The 15,768-nt window shown below is 35.9% G+C and overlaps 1 non-coding gene and 1 pseudogene across 1 annotated transcript; one reads left to right on the top strand and one right to left on the bottom strand.

Moving 5' to 3' along the window:
- Window positions 1-3,205: 3,205 nt before the first annotated feature.
- Window positions 3,206-3,314, top strand: LOC122107170. Its single transcript, XR_006147303.1, has one exon. It is a non-coding gene; the product is annotated as a U6 spliceosomal RNA (small nuclear RNA).
- Window positions 3,315-5,055: 1,741 nt separating this feature from the next.
- Window positions 5,056-7,153, bottom strand: LOC122107161 (annotated as a pseudogene).
- Between the last annotated feature and the right edge of the window lie 8,615 nt (window positions 7,154-15,768).

Raw genomic sequence — 15,768 nt, forward strand, 5'->3', positions numbered from 1 at the left:
AGTGGTAAAAAAACTCTTAGAGACAAATACGTCTTCAACATACTTTGTTCCAAGCATTCCATTTAAGCATATTCAACAACTAGTGAAACTTGTGTTGGCTGTATCTATGTGTCTTTCTCCATGTGTGCATGTATACATGTGTACAGGTACGTGTGTATTTGTGTGTATAGTAACATACATGTGTACATATATAAGGGCATATACACACATGTATGCATATGTGAATAAATATTCATATACAAATATATGTGCGTATATATATCAGTTGTTCAGTGATTTAATCTATAGTTCCCAGCACATTGTCTTTCTCACAAAGTGTACCTGATAAATTGCTCCTAGGATCTGTGTTCTATGATGGGCATCCCTTGTACTCACTTCCCACATTCCTTTGTTTGTCATCCCTGTGAGCAACTTCGGTCCACTTTCCATAGGATAGCTTTGTTTTCGTTATATGTATTTACTAACTGATAATAAAAGAAAAAGGTTGTTTGTAAAAGAAAAAAACTTTTAGGTAACAGGTTAAAAGTATCTTACCCATCCCAATGATTCCTTGAGATAAAAATTATAATAGTAAAAGTGAAAAGGAATTCCTAGATCTGCTGTTTTGCCATTTAGAATGGCAAAGAATAATATCAAGTCACTCTTATAACTCTTAAAGAATGCAAGGGTAACTGATGGTCGCTATCATGTTCCCACAAAACTAGTGGATCCTGAAGGATAGTAGTAGACCAGCTGAAATTCTTCATTCTTCTTCTTTACACAAAAACTTTGCAAATTCTCATTAATAAAGTTTCTCAAAACTCTGAAATGTATATACTTAGTAGTATATGTCTGCTACCATAAATCTTAAATACTTTATGGAAAAGTTTTATACCTGCCAAACAGTCCTAATTTTGGCATATATAAGTACCAGACATGGAGCATGAAAGAGAAAGAGAGGAAATGGGAGAGAGTGAAAGAGAGAGAGAAATATCACAATACTAGAAGTGCATAACAGACAAACAAGAGGTGTATGAGAATATTCATACTGCTATCTTTAGACTCTATGTGTACATTTGAAGGTATTTGATATATGATAACAAATCAACATGAAATATAAAGTTATTTTGATAAAAATAAAAATAACTCAGAAGAAATTATAAATGCAATAACAATCTTCACAGAAGCAAACTCTCAGAGATATTTCATGACTTTAAAAAGGATAAAGTGGCTGAAGTTAGTATAAATTTAGAAGTACAATTCACAAAAATATAAAAATATATTTATATCTTTCATTATATAACCCAAAGCAGAAAGCAAATGTTGTTTAGATGATTTTTTAAAACACAGTTTCTCAGGTGCTGGGAAGGTGGTTCAGTGGTAGAGTGCTTGCCTTGCATGCGTCAGCCCCAGGGTTTGATTCCTCAGCACCACATAAGCAAAAAAAGATGGAAGTGGTATAGTGGTTCAAGTGCTAGCCCTAGCCTTGAACTGAGGGACAGCACCCAGGCCCCAGAGTTCATGCCTCATGACCAACAAAATAAAAATAAAGAAAAAAACACAGTCTATCACTTTTTTGGCCTCAACTCTGTAATACAGCTGCTTCAGCTGAGGGCTAAAATTTTAGGTGTGGACATTTATCAACACTCCTGACTCAGACTCTATTTGATAATTTTTTAAATAAATATTTTGTTCCTAATTTTCCTTTTTGTAAATTAACATGCACCTATAAAAATTGGTTTGGCCATGCAAGTAACCTTCTCAAAGTACCTCCTAATGATGACTTACAAAAAGTTGTACTAGGGCTGGGAAGGTGGCTCAGCGGTAGAGCGCTTGCAAAAAGAAAAAAGCCATAAGTGGCGCTGTGGCTCAAATGGTAGAGCGCTAGCCTTGAGCTGAAGAGCTGAGGGACAGCGCCCAGGCCCAGAGTTCAGGCCCCACGATCGGACCCCCCCCCCAAAAAAAGAGTTGTACTATATTTCAACAAGTAAAACAATGCTACAAATAAAGAAAAACAATAATTAAATGTTAATAATTAATAAAATAAAAAACAAAACAATTATCACTGCTTTCACTATTTGAAGTATACTACATATTAGATTTTACTATTTTCTCATAATTCTGTACATTTAACACTGACTGAAGTTGTGATGTTCAACAAGAGTTTTATAGAATATGAGTAGTCTTTAAAGCTACCCACTAAGATTACATTTATGGCTCTTCTCATTATTTGTTTATGGCTTATATCATCATTTTTCCTCGTTAACCTATAAACTAAGGAAGCCCTAAAGTTTTAACAGACTGTGTAGTTAAGAAAGTGTTAACTCTTCATTCTTCTTCTTTACACAAAAACTTTGCAAATTCTCATTAATAAAGTTTCTCAAAACTCTGAAATGTATATACTTAGTAGTATATGTCTGCTACCATAAATCTTAAATACTTTATGGAAAAGTTTTATACCTGCCAAACAGTCCTAATTTTGGCATATATAAACAAATTCCCAAAATTAAATATATTTAAAACATTGGGCTGGGAAGGTGGCTCAGTGGTAAAGTGCTTGCCTTGCAAGCCGGAGGCCCTGAGTTCGATTCCTCAGCACCACATAAGCAAAAAGAAAAAAGCCGGAAGTGGCGCTGTGGCTTGAGTGGTAGAGTGCTAGCCTTGAGCTGAAGAGCTGAGGGACAGCGCCCAGGCCCAGAGTTCAAGCCCCACGACCGGACCCAAAAAAAACAACAAAAAAAATTAAAACTTTTAACAAACCTTAACACTTGCTGCAGTGTTCATTATGACAGGTGCCTTGTATAGAATAATTGAATTCCTCCTCCTCCACATTTCTTGAACAACAAATATCTGGAATTATTTTGTTTTTGACATGTCAATCTTGATTTTATTCTTAAATGTGTGCTTATGTAAGAAATATATGGTTCTAAAATGTCATGACAATTTGAACTTACTTTTTGTTGAATCGTCTAGTTTAATAAAATCCAACTGCAGTTTTTTTTGGGGGGGTCTGGTAGTGGACCCTGAACTCTGGGCCTGGGTGCTGTCCCTCAGCTCCTCAGCTCAAAGCTAGCACTCTACCACTTCAGCCACAGTGCTGGCTTTTTTCTTTTTGCTTATGTGGTGCTGAGGAATCGAACCCAGGGCCTCATGTATCTAAGGCAAGCGCTCTACCACTGAGCCACCTTCTCAGCCCCCCAATTGCACTTTTGATATAAAAAATATTTTGTGCTCGATTCAGCCACACATACACTAACATTGGAACGATACAGAGAAGATTTGCATGGCACCTGTGCAAGGACGACATGCAAATTCGTGGAGCGTTCCATATTTTTACAACAACAGATGCTGGAGGGGATGTGTCCACAAGGGAACCATACAGCATTCTTGGTGGGAGTGTAATCTTCTTCAACCACTTTGGAAAGCATTATGGAGGTTCCTCAAAAGATTCCACATAAAGCTCCCCTTTGACCCAGCAGTCCCACTTTTGGGGATTTACCTAAATGATCACAAACAAGACCGTACTAAAACTACCAGCTCAACTATGTTTATTGCAGCATTATTTATCATAGCTAAGATACGGAACCAGCCCAGCTGTCACCACTACATGAATGGATCAAGAAAATGTGGTGTATATACACAAGGGAATTCTATGCCTCCATCAGAAAGAATGACATTGCCCCATATGTTAGGAAATGGAAAGACTTGGAAAAAAAATTATTAAGTGAAGAAAGCCAAGTCCAAAGAAACAGGTCCCATGGTTTCCCTTATTTTCAATAACGAATATATGTCTGGGGTAAGCAGACAAGGTCAAAAGCTATGTGCATATGAACAGATATGATGATGTTAAGGGAATTGAACCCCATGATAGGGAAACAAGTAGTTTTTTGTTTCTTGCTATTGTTTCTAACGTACTTATAATGTGCGATGTGAATTTTTGTTTCTTTGTATGTTCCTCCCCCACGCTATAACCCTTGTTTTCTCTGTATTTGAAGTTGGTGCACCTGCCTCTTGTATGTACGCTTCTCTAATTTGGGGAGGGGAAGGGAAAAAATGCATGCATGCAAATGCATGTGCATGCATGTGTGTTGGCCTGCTCAGAGTTTGAAATCAGGGCTTAAAGGCCTTGCTAGGCCTTTCCTCTCTAGGTTGGTGAGGTACTATATGAGCTATATTTTATTTCCTGAGTCTTTGCTAGTTCATTAAATTTTTTAAAGAATACTTTTTATTATCTTACCACAAAAGCATTCAACCAAAAAAATAAAGCTAATAGAAATTTTGAATAAAACATTTAGAAGAGTTTTAAAACAGTGCAGTAAATAATATTACGATGTTTTGGCATAATTGCAAACATTTTAACACTTGCACATTCTCTTTGGAACCAGGTTTACTATTAAATAAAGATGGCAGATGAAGAGTAATACAACCTAAAAAATCCTTTAGTTATATGGCTGAGAATGAAAACAGCTCAAATACATTTTGCTTTGCAAGTTAAGTCTCTCAACGAGCAATCTCATCCATTGGGGCATCTGGTTCTGTTAATGACCACATTGGCCAGTGACAAGTCCCCTAATGTAGCACGCCAACATTTTCATTTGACAGAAATGAAGGGAATAGTGCAGAACAGAACTTAAAATTTCAAGCAAGTGTCCATTTGGGCAATTTGATCTGCATCAAGATTAAAACATTGAATTACCAAATTCTGTTCTACATAAGTGAATTTGGGATATTTTACTCATTCCTTACCATGTCTTACCATAAATTAGAAATTCAAGGCCCTAAATACCTTCAATTATATAGCTATAGATCTGTATCAGGAAGAGAGGAATTGGCTTGAAAACCTAAATAAGTAAATTACTTACTTAGATTTAATTTTCCTCTTGGCTTCTGATGGGCAAGAGATATTTGAAGCCTAAAAGTTTAACAGTTCTCAAAAGACAAGTGAGCCTGTTTCTGTAGAAATTATCTTGATCAATGCTCGAATACAGGAAGTAAGTAATTTCTACTTACAGTTATAATGGTTCATAATAAAGAACCCGAGTGCTATTCAGTATTATCTAGGCACTTTTCTCTTTCTGGGAAGTTTAGATGGTTTCCAGGGAATGTATTCTGACTTTCTAACTCAAGGTACAAAGTTTGGTGGGGATACATGAGTCAATTGTTTATTTTGATGTTAGCTAATGTCAAATGATGAACTATCTGAACTTTGCCACGTCACCATCAGTTTTATCATTAAAATTGGCTTTAACTATTAAAATTGTATACAAGGAAATTAGGGGTGTTGCAGTACTTGGTTGCAAAAAATTTGCCATCTGGTGTTGGGTCAGAAAATGCTATTTCGTTAGTGCTGAGAAAACAGCCAAACATGAAGCAATTCCTGACAGTGTCTACCAGTCGTCTTGCAATGTGCTTTCTTCTTTTCAGTCTGAAAACTCAGATTCTGCTTATCCCACAGACTGCAGGTTCTGATGCATTTGAACACTGCCAAGCTCTAGAACTTTCTTTAGAGTTTGAAGATTCTGGGCCAGATGGTTCAGACAAGACTCGGAAGGCCTGTTTGATAGGTTCTGCAATTAAACAGCCAACTACTCTCTTTTCATCAGATACAAAGAGAAAAGTTTTAGTTTTGTTTGAACATTTGGGAATGACTTGCTGGAAACCCAACTCATGATCCACAAGTTCTTTTACATCTTCTACCTTTCTCAGAGCGTAACTTGGATCATGAGGCAGGATCAACACAATCTTTCCATCCCAAAACTCCGCAACCACTCTCTCTTTTTTCCAGCCCACATACTTAACTCCCTCCAGGAATCTCTGGTGGTATTGGGCATGTTGCAGTTCATCTTCAGGGTTGGCAGCAGAATAGATCATGCCACAAGACTTATATATAGTAGTCCCAAAATGTTTTTGACCTGCATCAATGATGAGCTGGTCTTTTGTTTCTTTATTTGTATCTCTCATGTTCATATTTTTCTGAGCCTGCTTCAAGAAGTTAGTACCACTCATGGATCCCAAAGAAATCTGTTCTTCAGCTGTAGATCTTTTTGCATTGACTGAAGACACATTGAAGATGGGGTAGACAGTGGACTCAGGAGAAATTGTCATGTTTTCAACAGAATTCTCTGAAGGAAAATTGTTATCTTTATCAAGTTTATATTCCTTTGAAGAAACTACTGCACCAAATGAATCTTTTATTAATTCTTCTTTGTTTCTACTTCTTGAATGTTGTAGTTCAACATTCTTTTCTAGTAATGAGCATTTTGACATTTGATTCTCCACAAAAGTTTTTCTCTTACATATAACCTCTGAATCAGAATCTCCAGTTGTTTCTGGTTTATTTTTGTATGTGACTCCTAGTGATGGTGTATCTTCTGGTGACAATGTTTTAAGAGACATTTTTTTCCTACTAATAAAAAATGCGGCTCCACCTTGGAGTGTAACCTGTGGTTTTACCTTTTGGCTTAGAACCCGAGGAGTATTTGGATTACTTTCAGCTAGGTAACAATTATATTCTTTCTTTACAACAGGTTTATTTGACATTTGATTTTGCTTGGAATTTCTAGAATCTGTTGACACTTCCTTGATGTGTGTATAACTGCATTGACACTTAACAGTTAAACTTTTTCATATATTTTTGGTCTTCTTTTTGATAGAGACTGGTTTTCCCTGCAATTTTTCAGTTATAATGGGAATAAGTTTATCTTCACCATTAGTCTGCAGACAAGATCTACTATCTCTTATCAGCTTTCTCTCCAGAGGATTGAGGTACAATTTATCTTTGTTGTAAAAAGATATAGTAGGCATAGTAGATTTAAATGGTGAGCTGTGATCTACAGATGGCAATCTGTTTTTTGTAGTTGTTTTGTGTGGACTTGAAATCAAATGGTCTTGAGGAAAGCAGTGTTCTCTGACTTCTTTTTTATCACCGTTCTGACAAGTGTACTTTTTTGTAGGTGATGGAAATAGACTTTCAGTGAGGTTCAAAATTAATTCCTGTAATGATATTTCTGATAACAGGCTGTCACAGTTCAAAAAATTCTGCTTCTTCTTTCTTGGGGTGAACACTGCCATCTTCTTAACTGAACTCCTCGGGTCAGAGACTGTGGTTCCCCGCGGCTTCTACTTGCAGCCCGGGCCCGGCAGCCGCTCTGTGCAGCCCGGACCCCTCAGACCTCTCCTCAGCGTCATTAAAAATTTTGAAAAATAATTTCATGAATTTTTTTTGTCCTGATTGACCTCCAATGGTTATCCACAGATCCCAGGCTCCTGAGTAGCTATCCCGAGTAGATAAGATTACAGGTGTGACTAACCAATACAAGGTTTTCAGAATAATTTTAAAAGTAGAAGAAAATTTACTTCATGGGGACCTGTTTTATTATCTCTTACTTTTAAAGCATTTTGGGTTGATTAAATGTGAATTTATTTCATTTTTGGATTCTTAAAAGACAGTAAGTGATGATATTTAAAAGTTTTGGTACTTTTTAAAAAAGGAAACTGGAACTGTGGGACAGAAGAAATTTGCCTCTCTTTGGACCTCAATTTAGAAGCTCAGCTCTGTGCATGATAACCCAATGTCACCAACACAGTCTGTGATGAAGACAAAATTTGACAGAAAACAATCACCATGAGCAATATTTACTATGCTATTATTTCTTGGACAATATGAATATTGAATTGAGAGAGTAAGAGAATGGAAAGAATTTACCTACCTTTTGTGTATTGCTGAATGACTTTTGGAAACTTTGACTCATTTCCTTCCTCACTGTGTGTCTTTGGGCCATACCCTTAGTGCCTTTAATTACAATTTTTCCCAACACTAAAATGGTAATAACATTAGCTTTATAGCAAATGTTATCTTAAGAATTAAGAGAAATAAAACGTAAAATACTTAACATAAACTTCTATGAATGAGCTTTGAGTTTAGCCAGAAGTTTTTTTTAAATACCTAATAGAATGTCATAAGTATTACAGAAACCATTACATGTAGTGAGCAATATTATCTATTGATCATGCTCTGTTTCCAAGGAAGCCAGGTAGATAACTTCTCATGCTGTAAATCAAACTGGTTATCTTCAGTCTTGTTAGTGTAAAAATATGAGGGACATAATAATGAAGGAATGTTGTAGACTGAGATGAAGTCCAAAAGAAAATGTACAAAACTGATAACACATAAAAGTATCTGAGCAGTATATTGTGTTTTACACCATTTAAGTTACATCACAAAGATAAGGCAGACCTAGAAGAATGAATTGTCTTTTTGATATTCTATCATAGGTCTTTCCTTGTAGAGGCATCATCAGATGAAAGGAACTGTATTTTTTTTTGTTTGTTCCTTCCATTTATTCTTCAGTTTGAAATCTGAACTACATGAAACAGAAAGAAACCAAGGGAAATTAGTCACGCAGGCTTTGGAAAGAAAAATCAACATAAAATAAAATACATAGCCTTGTATAAGGTCTAACTAAATTGAGTTATATAGTCTCAAGCATTAACAGAAAATTATTTAAGCAATATCATGTTATTGAAAACTGAAAAAGTTAGGAGTAGCTTAATTTTTTCTTTTCTACTACCTTGAATTAATGATTGATTTTGTATAGAGAGATTAAAGATGAGATTAACAAGAAACTTGATTAAAAATGGACAAAATTTCTGAATAGACATGTTTTCCAAAAAGCCCTGAAAATCACCAGTGTGTTTACAAAGTTATGTTTAATACAACTTTTATGCTGGCTTAATGTTTTGTAAACAAAAGTCATTAGAGAAATGCAATTCAAAATTACTATGATACTACTTTATAACTATTATAACTCTTATCAAAAAAATCAAAGGAACCAGGTGTGGTGGTAAAGGCTTATAATTCAAAGATTTTAGGAGGTTGGAGTAAAAGGATTTGGGTCTGAGGTCATCTTGGGTACTGCACACAGTAAAAACCTGCCCTCTAAAAAAACTCAAAAGGTAATAATGTTGGCTGGTGAGAGTGTGGAGAAAAGGAAATTTTTTACACTCGGTCAAAATACAGGTTAGTACTCTCCTTGTAGAAAGTAGTATGCAGTTTTCTAAAGAAATCCAAAGTTGAAATATCATCTGACCCACCAATCATGTGATTATTTCTCTCTGGGTAACTCGTAAATATATCTGTAGTTCATTATTATTCACATTATTCACAACAACAGCCAAGATATAAATCGAAGTTCAGTGTTCAACTACAGACTAATAAACAACTGTGGTGCATGCAAAAATATATTTTTCTGTTTCATCCTTAAAATAGCAAGAGACTTCTCCCATTAGCCACAACTTATAATGACCTGAAAGATGTATTCTGAATGAGGAAAAATGTTGTCTTCTGATTTTTGTAAACACACACACACACACACACACACACACACACACACACACACACACACACACACCAACCTCATACATTGAGGGAGAAAATTTTTTTAATTTTAATTTTAATTTTTTGTGAACATACTGTACAGAGAGGTTACAATTACATGGGCAAGATAATGAGTACATTTCTTATCAAGCATTTCAGCCTCCTCCTTTGTTTACCCTTCACATCCCTTCCCATCCTCCCCCTGCTCCCCCACTCCATCTTCCCACCCCCCCCACCAAAGTTGTAAAGTTCTTTTTGACATGACAACTTTTATTTCTCATTGTTGTAATGGGTCCACAGTTATCCTTACATGACTTGTTTTTCCCCTTCTCCTCCACAAATTGTACCGACATCAAATATAGTGAAAGAAGGGGTTATACTGTGGGGGAGGGACATACAAAGCAACAAAGAAATAATCTTATAAACGCGTTAGAAACAAATGCATGAAAGAAAAAAAAAACATTTAAGTACATATCTAAGGGTTCATTTCCCTAATATCACATTATCTGACCTTTTCTGCTTGACTCAGACATATACTAGATATTGCAAATAAGGGAAACCATGGGACCTATGTTTCTTTGGGCCTGGCTTACTTCACTTAATATAATTTTTTCCAAGCCTTTCCATTTCCTAACAAATGGGGCAATGTCATTCTCTCTGATGGAGGCATAGCATTCCATTGTGTATAAATACCACATTTTCTTGATCCATTCATCTACTGAGGGGCATCTGGGTTGGTTCCATATCTTAGCTATGGTAAATAATACTGCAATAAACATAGTTGTGTTGGTAGCTTTAGTGTGGTCTTGTTTGTAAACATTTGGGTAAATGCCCAAAAGTGGGATTGCTGGGTCATAGGGGAGCTCTATGTGAAGTCTTTTCAGGAACCTCCATACTGCTTTCCAAAGTGGTTGAGCAAGTTTACACTCAGAGGGAGAAAATTTTTGAAAAGTAAAGCAAAGTGGAATTGCTGGGGCATTTAGGTCACAATGTATAAGACAAGAGATATACAGGTTGAACAGGCATAGAGTTGTAATGTACAGCATGAGGATACAGGGGACAACACTGGCCTTACATAGGAATGAAGCTAAATAAGTAGGAGTTGTTCTTCCTAGTAGGGGTTGCGCTTTTGGATGCTCTTCCTCCAGTAATGGATAAGATGAGCATAATTCTTTAAATATACCTGCCTGTTTGCAGAAATAATAACAAATAATATAGCAATAATGTTGTATGCTCAACATAGGACATGAGATTATCCTTGGTATAAACTAATTATTACAAATAAGGGAAACCGTGGGACCTATGTTTCTTTAAGTCTGGCTTACTTCACTTAATATAATTTTTCCAAGAACTTCCATTTCCTTACAAATGAGGTGGTATCATTCTTTCTGATGGAAGCATAGTATTCCGTGTGTGTGTGTGTGTGTGTGTGTGTGTGTGTGTGTGTGTGTGGTTTTCTTGATCCATTCATCTACTGAGGGTCATCTGGATGGATTCCATATCTTAGCTATGGTAAATAATACTGTGATAAACATAATTTTGCTGGTAGCTTTAGTGTGGCCTTGCTTGTGGCCACCTGGTTAAATGCCCAGAAGTGGGATTACTGAGTAATAGGGGAGCATTATTGTGTACATCAAGGATAATCTTAGTAGATGAGCAGAATAGCCCTATAGCTATGTACATATGATTGTATAAGGTGATTCTAAGTGAAATGTACTCCAAGACATGTTCTTTGTTGTTGTTGTTCTTAATGTACTGCATGATTTCTTTTTATCCTTTTGTGTTTTCCCCACCTATGTTTTATCCCCTGTAGTCACTGTATTTGATTTTGATACCCTGGTTATTATAAATATGTTAATCTGAACTAGGGAAGGGAAAGGGAAAAATGGTGAGGCAAAGGACAAAGGGGGAACCTATGCAACAGTGATACACAGAAGACAATATGTTGGAAATAATCTTGGAGGGGCTGTTGGGAGGGAAGAGGGAGAAAAATGGGGGAAGGGATAACAAATTAGAAAAGAAATGAATTCATTACCTTACTTAAGTAAGTATAACCCCTCTGTACATTACCTTGACAGTAAAATTTAAATAAAAAGTAAAATAAAGAAGGTATGGGAAGGGGAAACAAAGGAGGAGGCAACAATGCTTAATAAGAAATGTATTCATTATTTTGCCCATGTAATTGTAACCCCTCTGTAAGGTATTTTCACAATAAAAGTAAAATAAAATAAAATACATGAGAGCAGCAATACAGGATATGGGACTGGGAAAAATACTCTACAAAGAGTAGAACAGCTGTGGAGAGCAATAATTTTACTTTAACATAGGAAGTAATTAACTAGCATACAGATTTTCAGCCTCATGTCATTCACTAAAAAGGGAAAACAAAATACACAATCAGCAAACCAGTAGAGATAAAATAGAAAACTAAACAATAAGGATGAAGAGATGGCTTGGACCAAAATAACAAATGACACAATTAGGAAACAAATAACAAGCTGGTAAGTTTTAAAAAAAATTACCCATAATTCTATTAATTGTTGTTTACATCACAATTTGTTAGAACTATAATTCAAATCACAGTTTAATACTATATCATTTTAATAATAGGTTACTTATTATTGATTTCTTAATGTTGAATGTTTAATATATAAATTTTACATTTAGCAGCTATAGAAAAGAAGAAAGTGAATCTAATTTTACTAATATATATCATGAATTGTAAAATTGAGAAGCAGAATTTAAGCAAATAATATATTATTACTTTTTTAATTCTGTGAATTAATGTAATAATTCAAAGTGTATTCTACAATTAGCAATCATGTTAAGATCAAATAATAAATTATTGCACATGACTCTTGGCATTAGGTGGAAGGGTTCAGCACTGTGGTAAAATTCACACCACACAATACAAGAGGGAATGATTCTTCTCATCCAGCTTAAATTGTGGAAATTTGATTTCTATATGCATGTTAAATTCCTGTCTAGGTAACATCTATAAAATTACATACAATTATATACACGAGGAGTATTTCAGATGATACCTAAAAGTCATATTCATTAATTAAGTTTTTATTATTCTTCACCAAATAAATATTTATAGAGAGACTGCATTTCTGAGTAGATGATGGTGTATGTGTGCCAGATTATTCATATTGAGGCTTATTTTATATTTCTGACATTGTTTCTACAGCTGGATTTAATTTTCCATAAGAGGTTAAGTGTATTATATCAGATATATGAAGGTAAACAGAATCTTTATTCTATTAATCCTTTGCCACTTGTCTAATCCCAATATAATTATCCATGTGTTTGAAGTAATGAAAATAACAACAGATATAAGCAAGATAAGTCATTCTGTAGTACACAAGTATTTTCACCTTTATTTTGATAGTTGGTCCTCTTTTACACTAGAGAATATTCTTGGGAAAATGTGCTCCAGGCTGACCACAACTGCAAAATATTTTGGTTTGATCTACCATAAGATAAGGAAGGAAGGGGAACCTTCCTTCCAAAAGTCTACTCCCAGGGATGTGATCAGTTTTATGCTGGTGACTTGGAAATGAACATTTTTCACAGTCAACCTTGAAAAGCCATCTTGATAGACCATTTCTGTAATTGGTTACAGAGGATTATTGATGGCTTTGCAAAGATGCCAGATTGCCTCATTTTGAGACAATTTAAACAGGAATTTAGTCACCTGTTCTTTGTATCTTTAGGAGAAAACCCCATTGACTCTAGGCCAGGGACTCACAGGGGCCCAGAAAAGCTACTACTTTGAATAGTAATACTAGATCTCTAAAAAAAAAAAAAAACAAAACAAAACAAAACAAAACTGAAACCAAAACAAACAAAAGAACACTCCAGTAAGCATAGCCAGTCAGGGCTGCTATCACAGCCTACATGAAGTCAGGCCAGAAACAGAAGTTGAGAGTCATTTAGCTGATAACTAATATATTTTTTTATGAGACAGACTCAAATGACACTCCAGAGAGAGAGTCAGAAAGACTGATGAAAGGGACTAAAATTGATCACATGAAGATTGGAAAGTAGAATTCCTTGTAGAACAAATAAATCATAGAAGGCCTGTGCATGTAAGAACAAGACAGCAGACCAAATTCAAGAATTGCACATTATCTTAGAGGTCAGCTTAATGAATTATCAATGGAAATCTTTGAAATCTTAAATATTTGAACACATGTGGAAGAAGGACAATTGCTGAAGAGAAAGAAAATGTCATCACTCTGTTGGGAGGTCCAATATCACATTAGGAATTGATAAAGCACAGATTTGTAATAAAAAGAATACAATTATTCCAAGTGAGGGGTTCATTTGTTTTGATGTAACAGTTCTTGATTTAGGTGCTAGCAATTAACATACAATTGATCCAGTCCCACAGCTGAGTTGATACTGACTGCAGTATTCCTACATAAAGGGAAAGAGAAAATTTACAAATGTCTGGTGAAATGAGTTGAGGATGAAGTGTTCTAATAGTGATTTCTGAGGTTTAGACACAGGTAAAGAGGTGGATTTTCTTTTCTAAAATTCCCCCACTTTTAGCCTGGTGCCAGTGGCTCACAACTGTAATCCTAGCTACTCAGGAAGCTGAGGTCTGAGGACTGCAGTTCAAAGCCCCCTGGACAGGAAAGTCCCAGAGACTCTTATCTCCATTTAACCACAGGAAAACCAGAAGTTGCACTGTGGCTCAAGAGGTAGAGAACTCACCTTGAGTTGAAGAACTCAGGGACAGTGCCCAAGCTCAGACTTCAAGCCCCTCGATCAACAACAAAAAAAATCTCCCTTTTCTTGAACTGCCTACATCTTTTCCTAACATTCAACAAAGAAGCCATTTTATCACCCACGACATTTAAGTCCTATCCTAGCTACTGCAAATGGAATGATCTGGTTTCTTATGTCAAAAGTTCATATTTTTAAAAACAAATACCAGAAGTGGTAACTTTTTTTCCAGTCCTTGAACACTGGGCCTGGGCCCTGAACATGGTTATGCTGATAGCTTTCATGTGAGCTTGCTTGTTATTTATTGAATTACTGCTGATGAGGGGAATTACTGGGTCTTAAGGGAGATCTATATTTAGTCTTTTCAGGAAACTCCGTACTGCATTCCACGGTGGATGAACAAGTTTAATTTCCCACCAAGAGTGTAATAGAGTTCCCAATTGGCTACATCCATGTCAGCATTTGCTATTGTTAGTTTTCTTGATAATGGCCATTCTTACTGGGACGAGGTAGAATCAGTCTTGTTTACTTGTAGATTTGTGGGCACCTTCTAGCTAACATAAATGAATGAATCATGAAACATACATTGCTCTGAGTCTGCGTTCCATTCTCTTTGCTCTTAGTATAATTTTACCAAGCCTTTCATTTTCCTTAAGACTGGTGAAAAGTCATCATTTCTGATGGGCGAATAGAATTTCACTCTGTGTGTGTGTGTGTATGTGTGTGTGTGTGTGTGTGTGTGTGTGTGTGTGTGTGTGTGTGTGTGTGTGTGTGTGTTAGATCATGATAGGCCCATGAATTCATTTCTAAGCCTTCTGTTTCATCTATAATTTACTAATTCCATATTAAATTTGGATTGCTTTCTCTACTTTATTGAAGAATATAGTTGGGATTTTGATGAGTATTGCATTGTCAATTTTTGGGGGGCCGCATTGCAGTTTCATCATGTAAATTCTTCCAACCAGGAGCTTTAAAAGATTTTCCATTTCTTGAGCTGGGAAGGTGGCTCAGTGGTAGAGTGCTTGCCTTGCATGCCTGAGGCCCTGGGTTCGATTCCTCAGCACCACATAAGCAAAAAGAAAAAAGCCGGAAGTGGCACTGTGGCTCAAGTGGTAGAGCGCTAGACTTGAGCTGAACAGCTGAGGGACAGTGCCCAGGCCCAGAGTTCAGACCCCACGACCGGACCCAAAAAAAAAAAAAAAAAAAAGATTTTCCATGTCTTTGAGTCTCCTTAATTTCCCTTTTTAGACTTTTAAAGTTTTCACAGTCGAGGTCCTTCACATTTTACTTAATTAATTCCTAGTTTTGTTGTTGTTGTTTTGTTTAGTTTAGATTTGATTTGGTTTTAAGGCTAATACATATGAGGTTGTTTTTCGGATTTCAGCCTGGATCTTCCCATTGTTGGTAACACAGAAAAACTACTGATTCTTGTGGTTTTTATACCCTGCTACATTGCTGGAGGTTAGCATCACCTTTAGTAAATTGAAGGAGGAAGCTATAGGGTCCTTTAAATACAGGATCATTTCATCTGTTAAAAGGGATAGCTTTACATCTTCCCTCTTTGGATCCCCTTTATGTTTTTCTCTTGCTTATTGCTCTTCCTAGAAAGTCCACTGCCTTATTGCAGAGTAGTAGAGAGAATGGACATCCTTGTCTCATTCCTGATTTTAATGTCT

This window comes from Dipodomys spectabilis, unplaced genomic scaffold (genome assembly GCF_019054845.1).
Source record: "Dipodomys spectabilis isolate Male_0828 unplaced genomic scaffold, ASM1905484v1 ptg000047l, whole genome shotgun sequence".
Lineage (NCBI taxonomy): Eukaryota > Metazoa > Chordata > Mammalia > Rodentia > Heteromyidae > Dipodomys > Dipodomys spectabilis.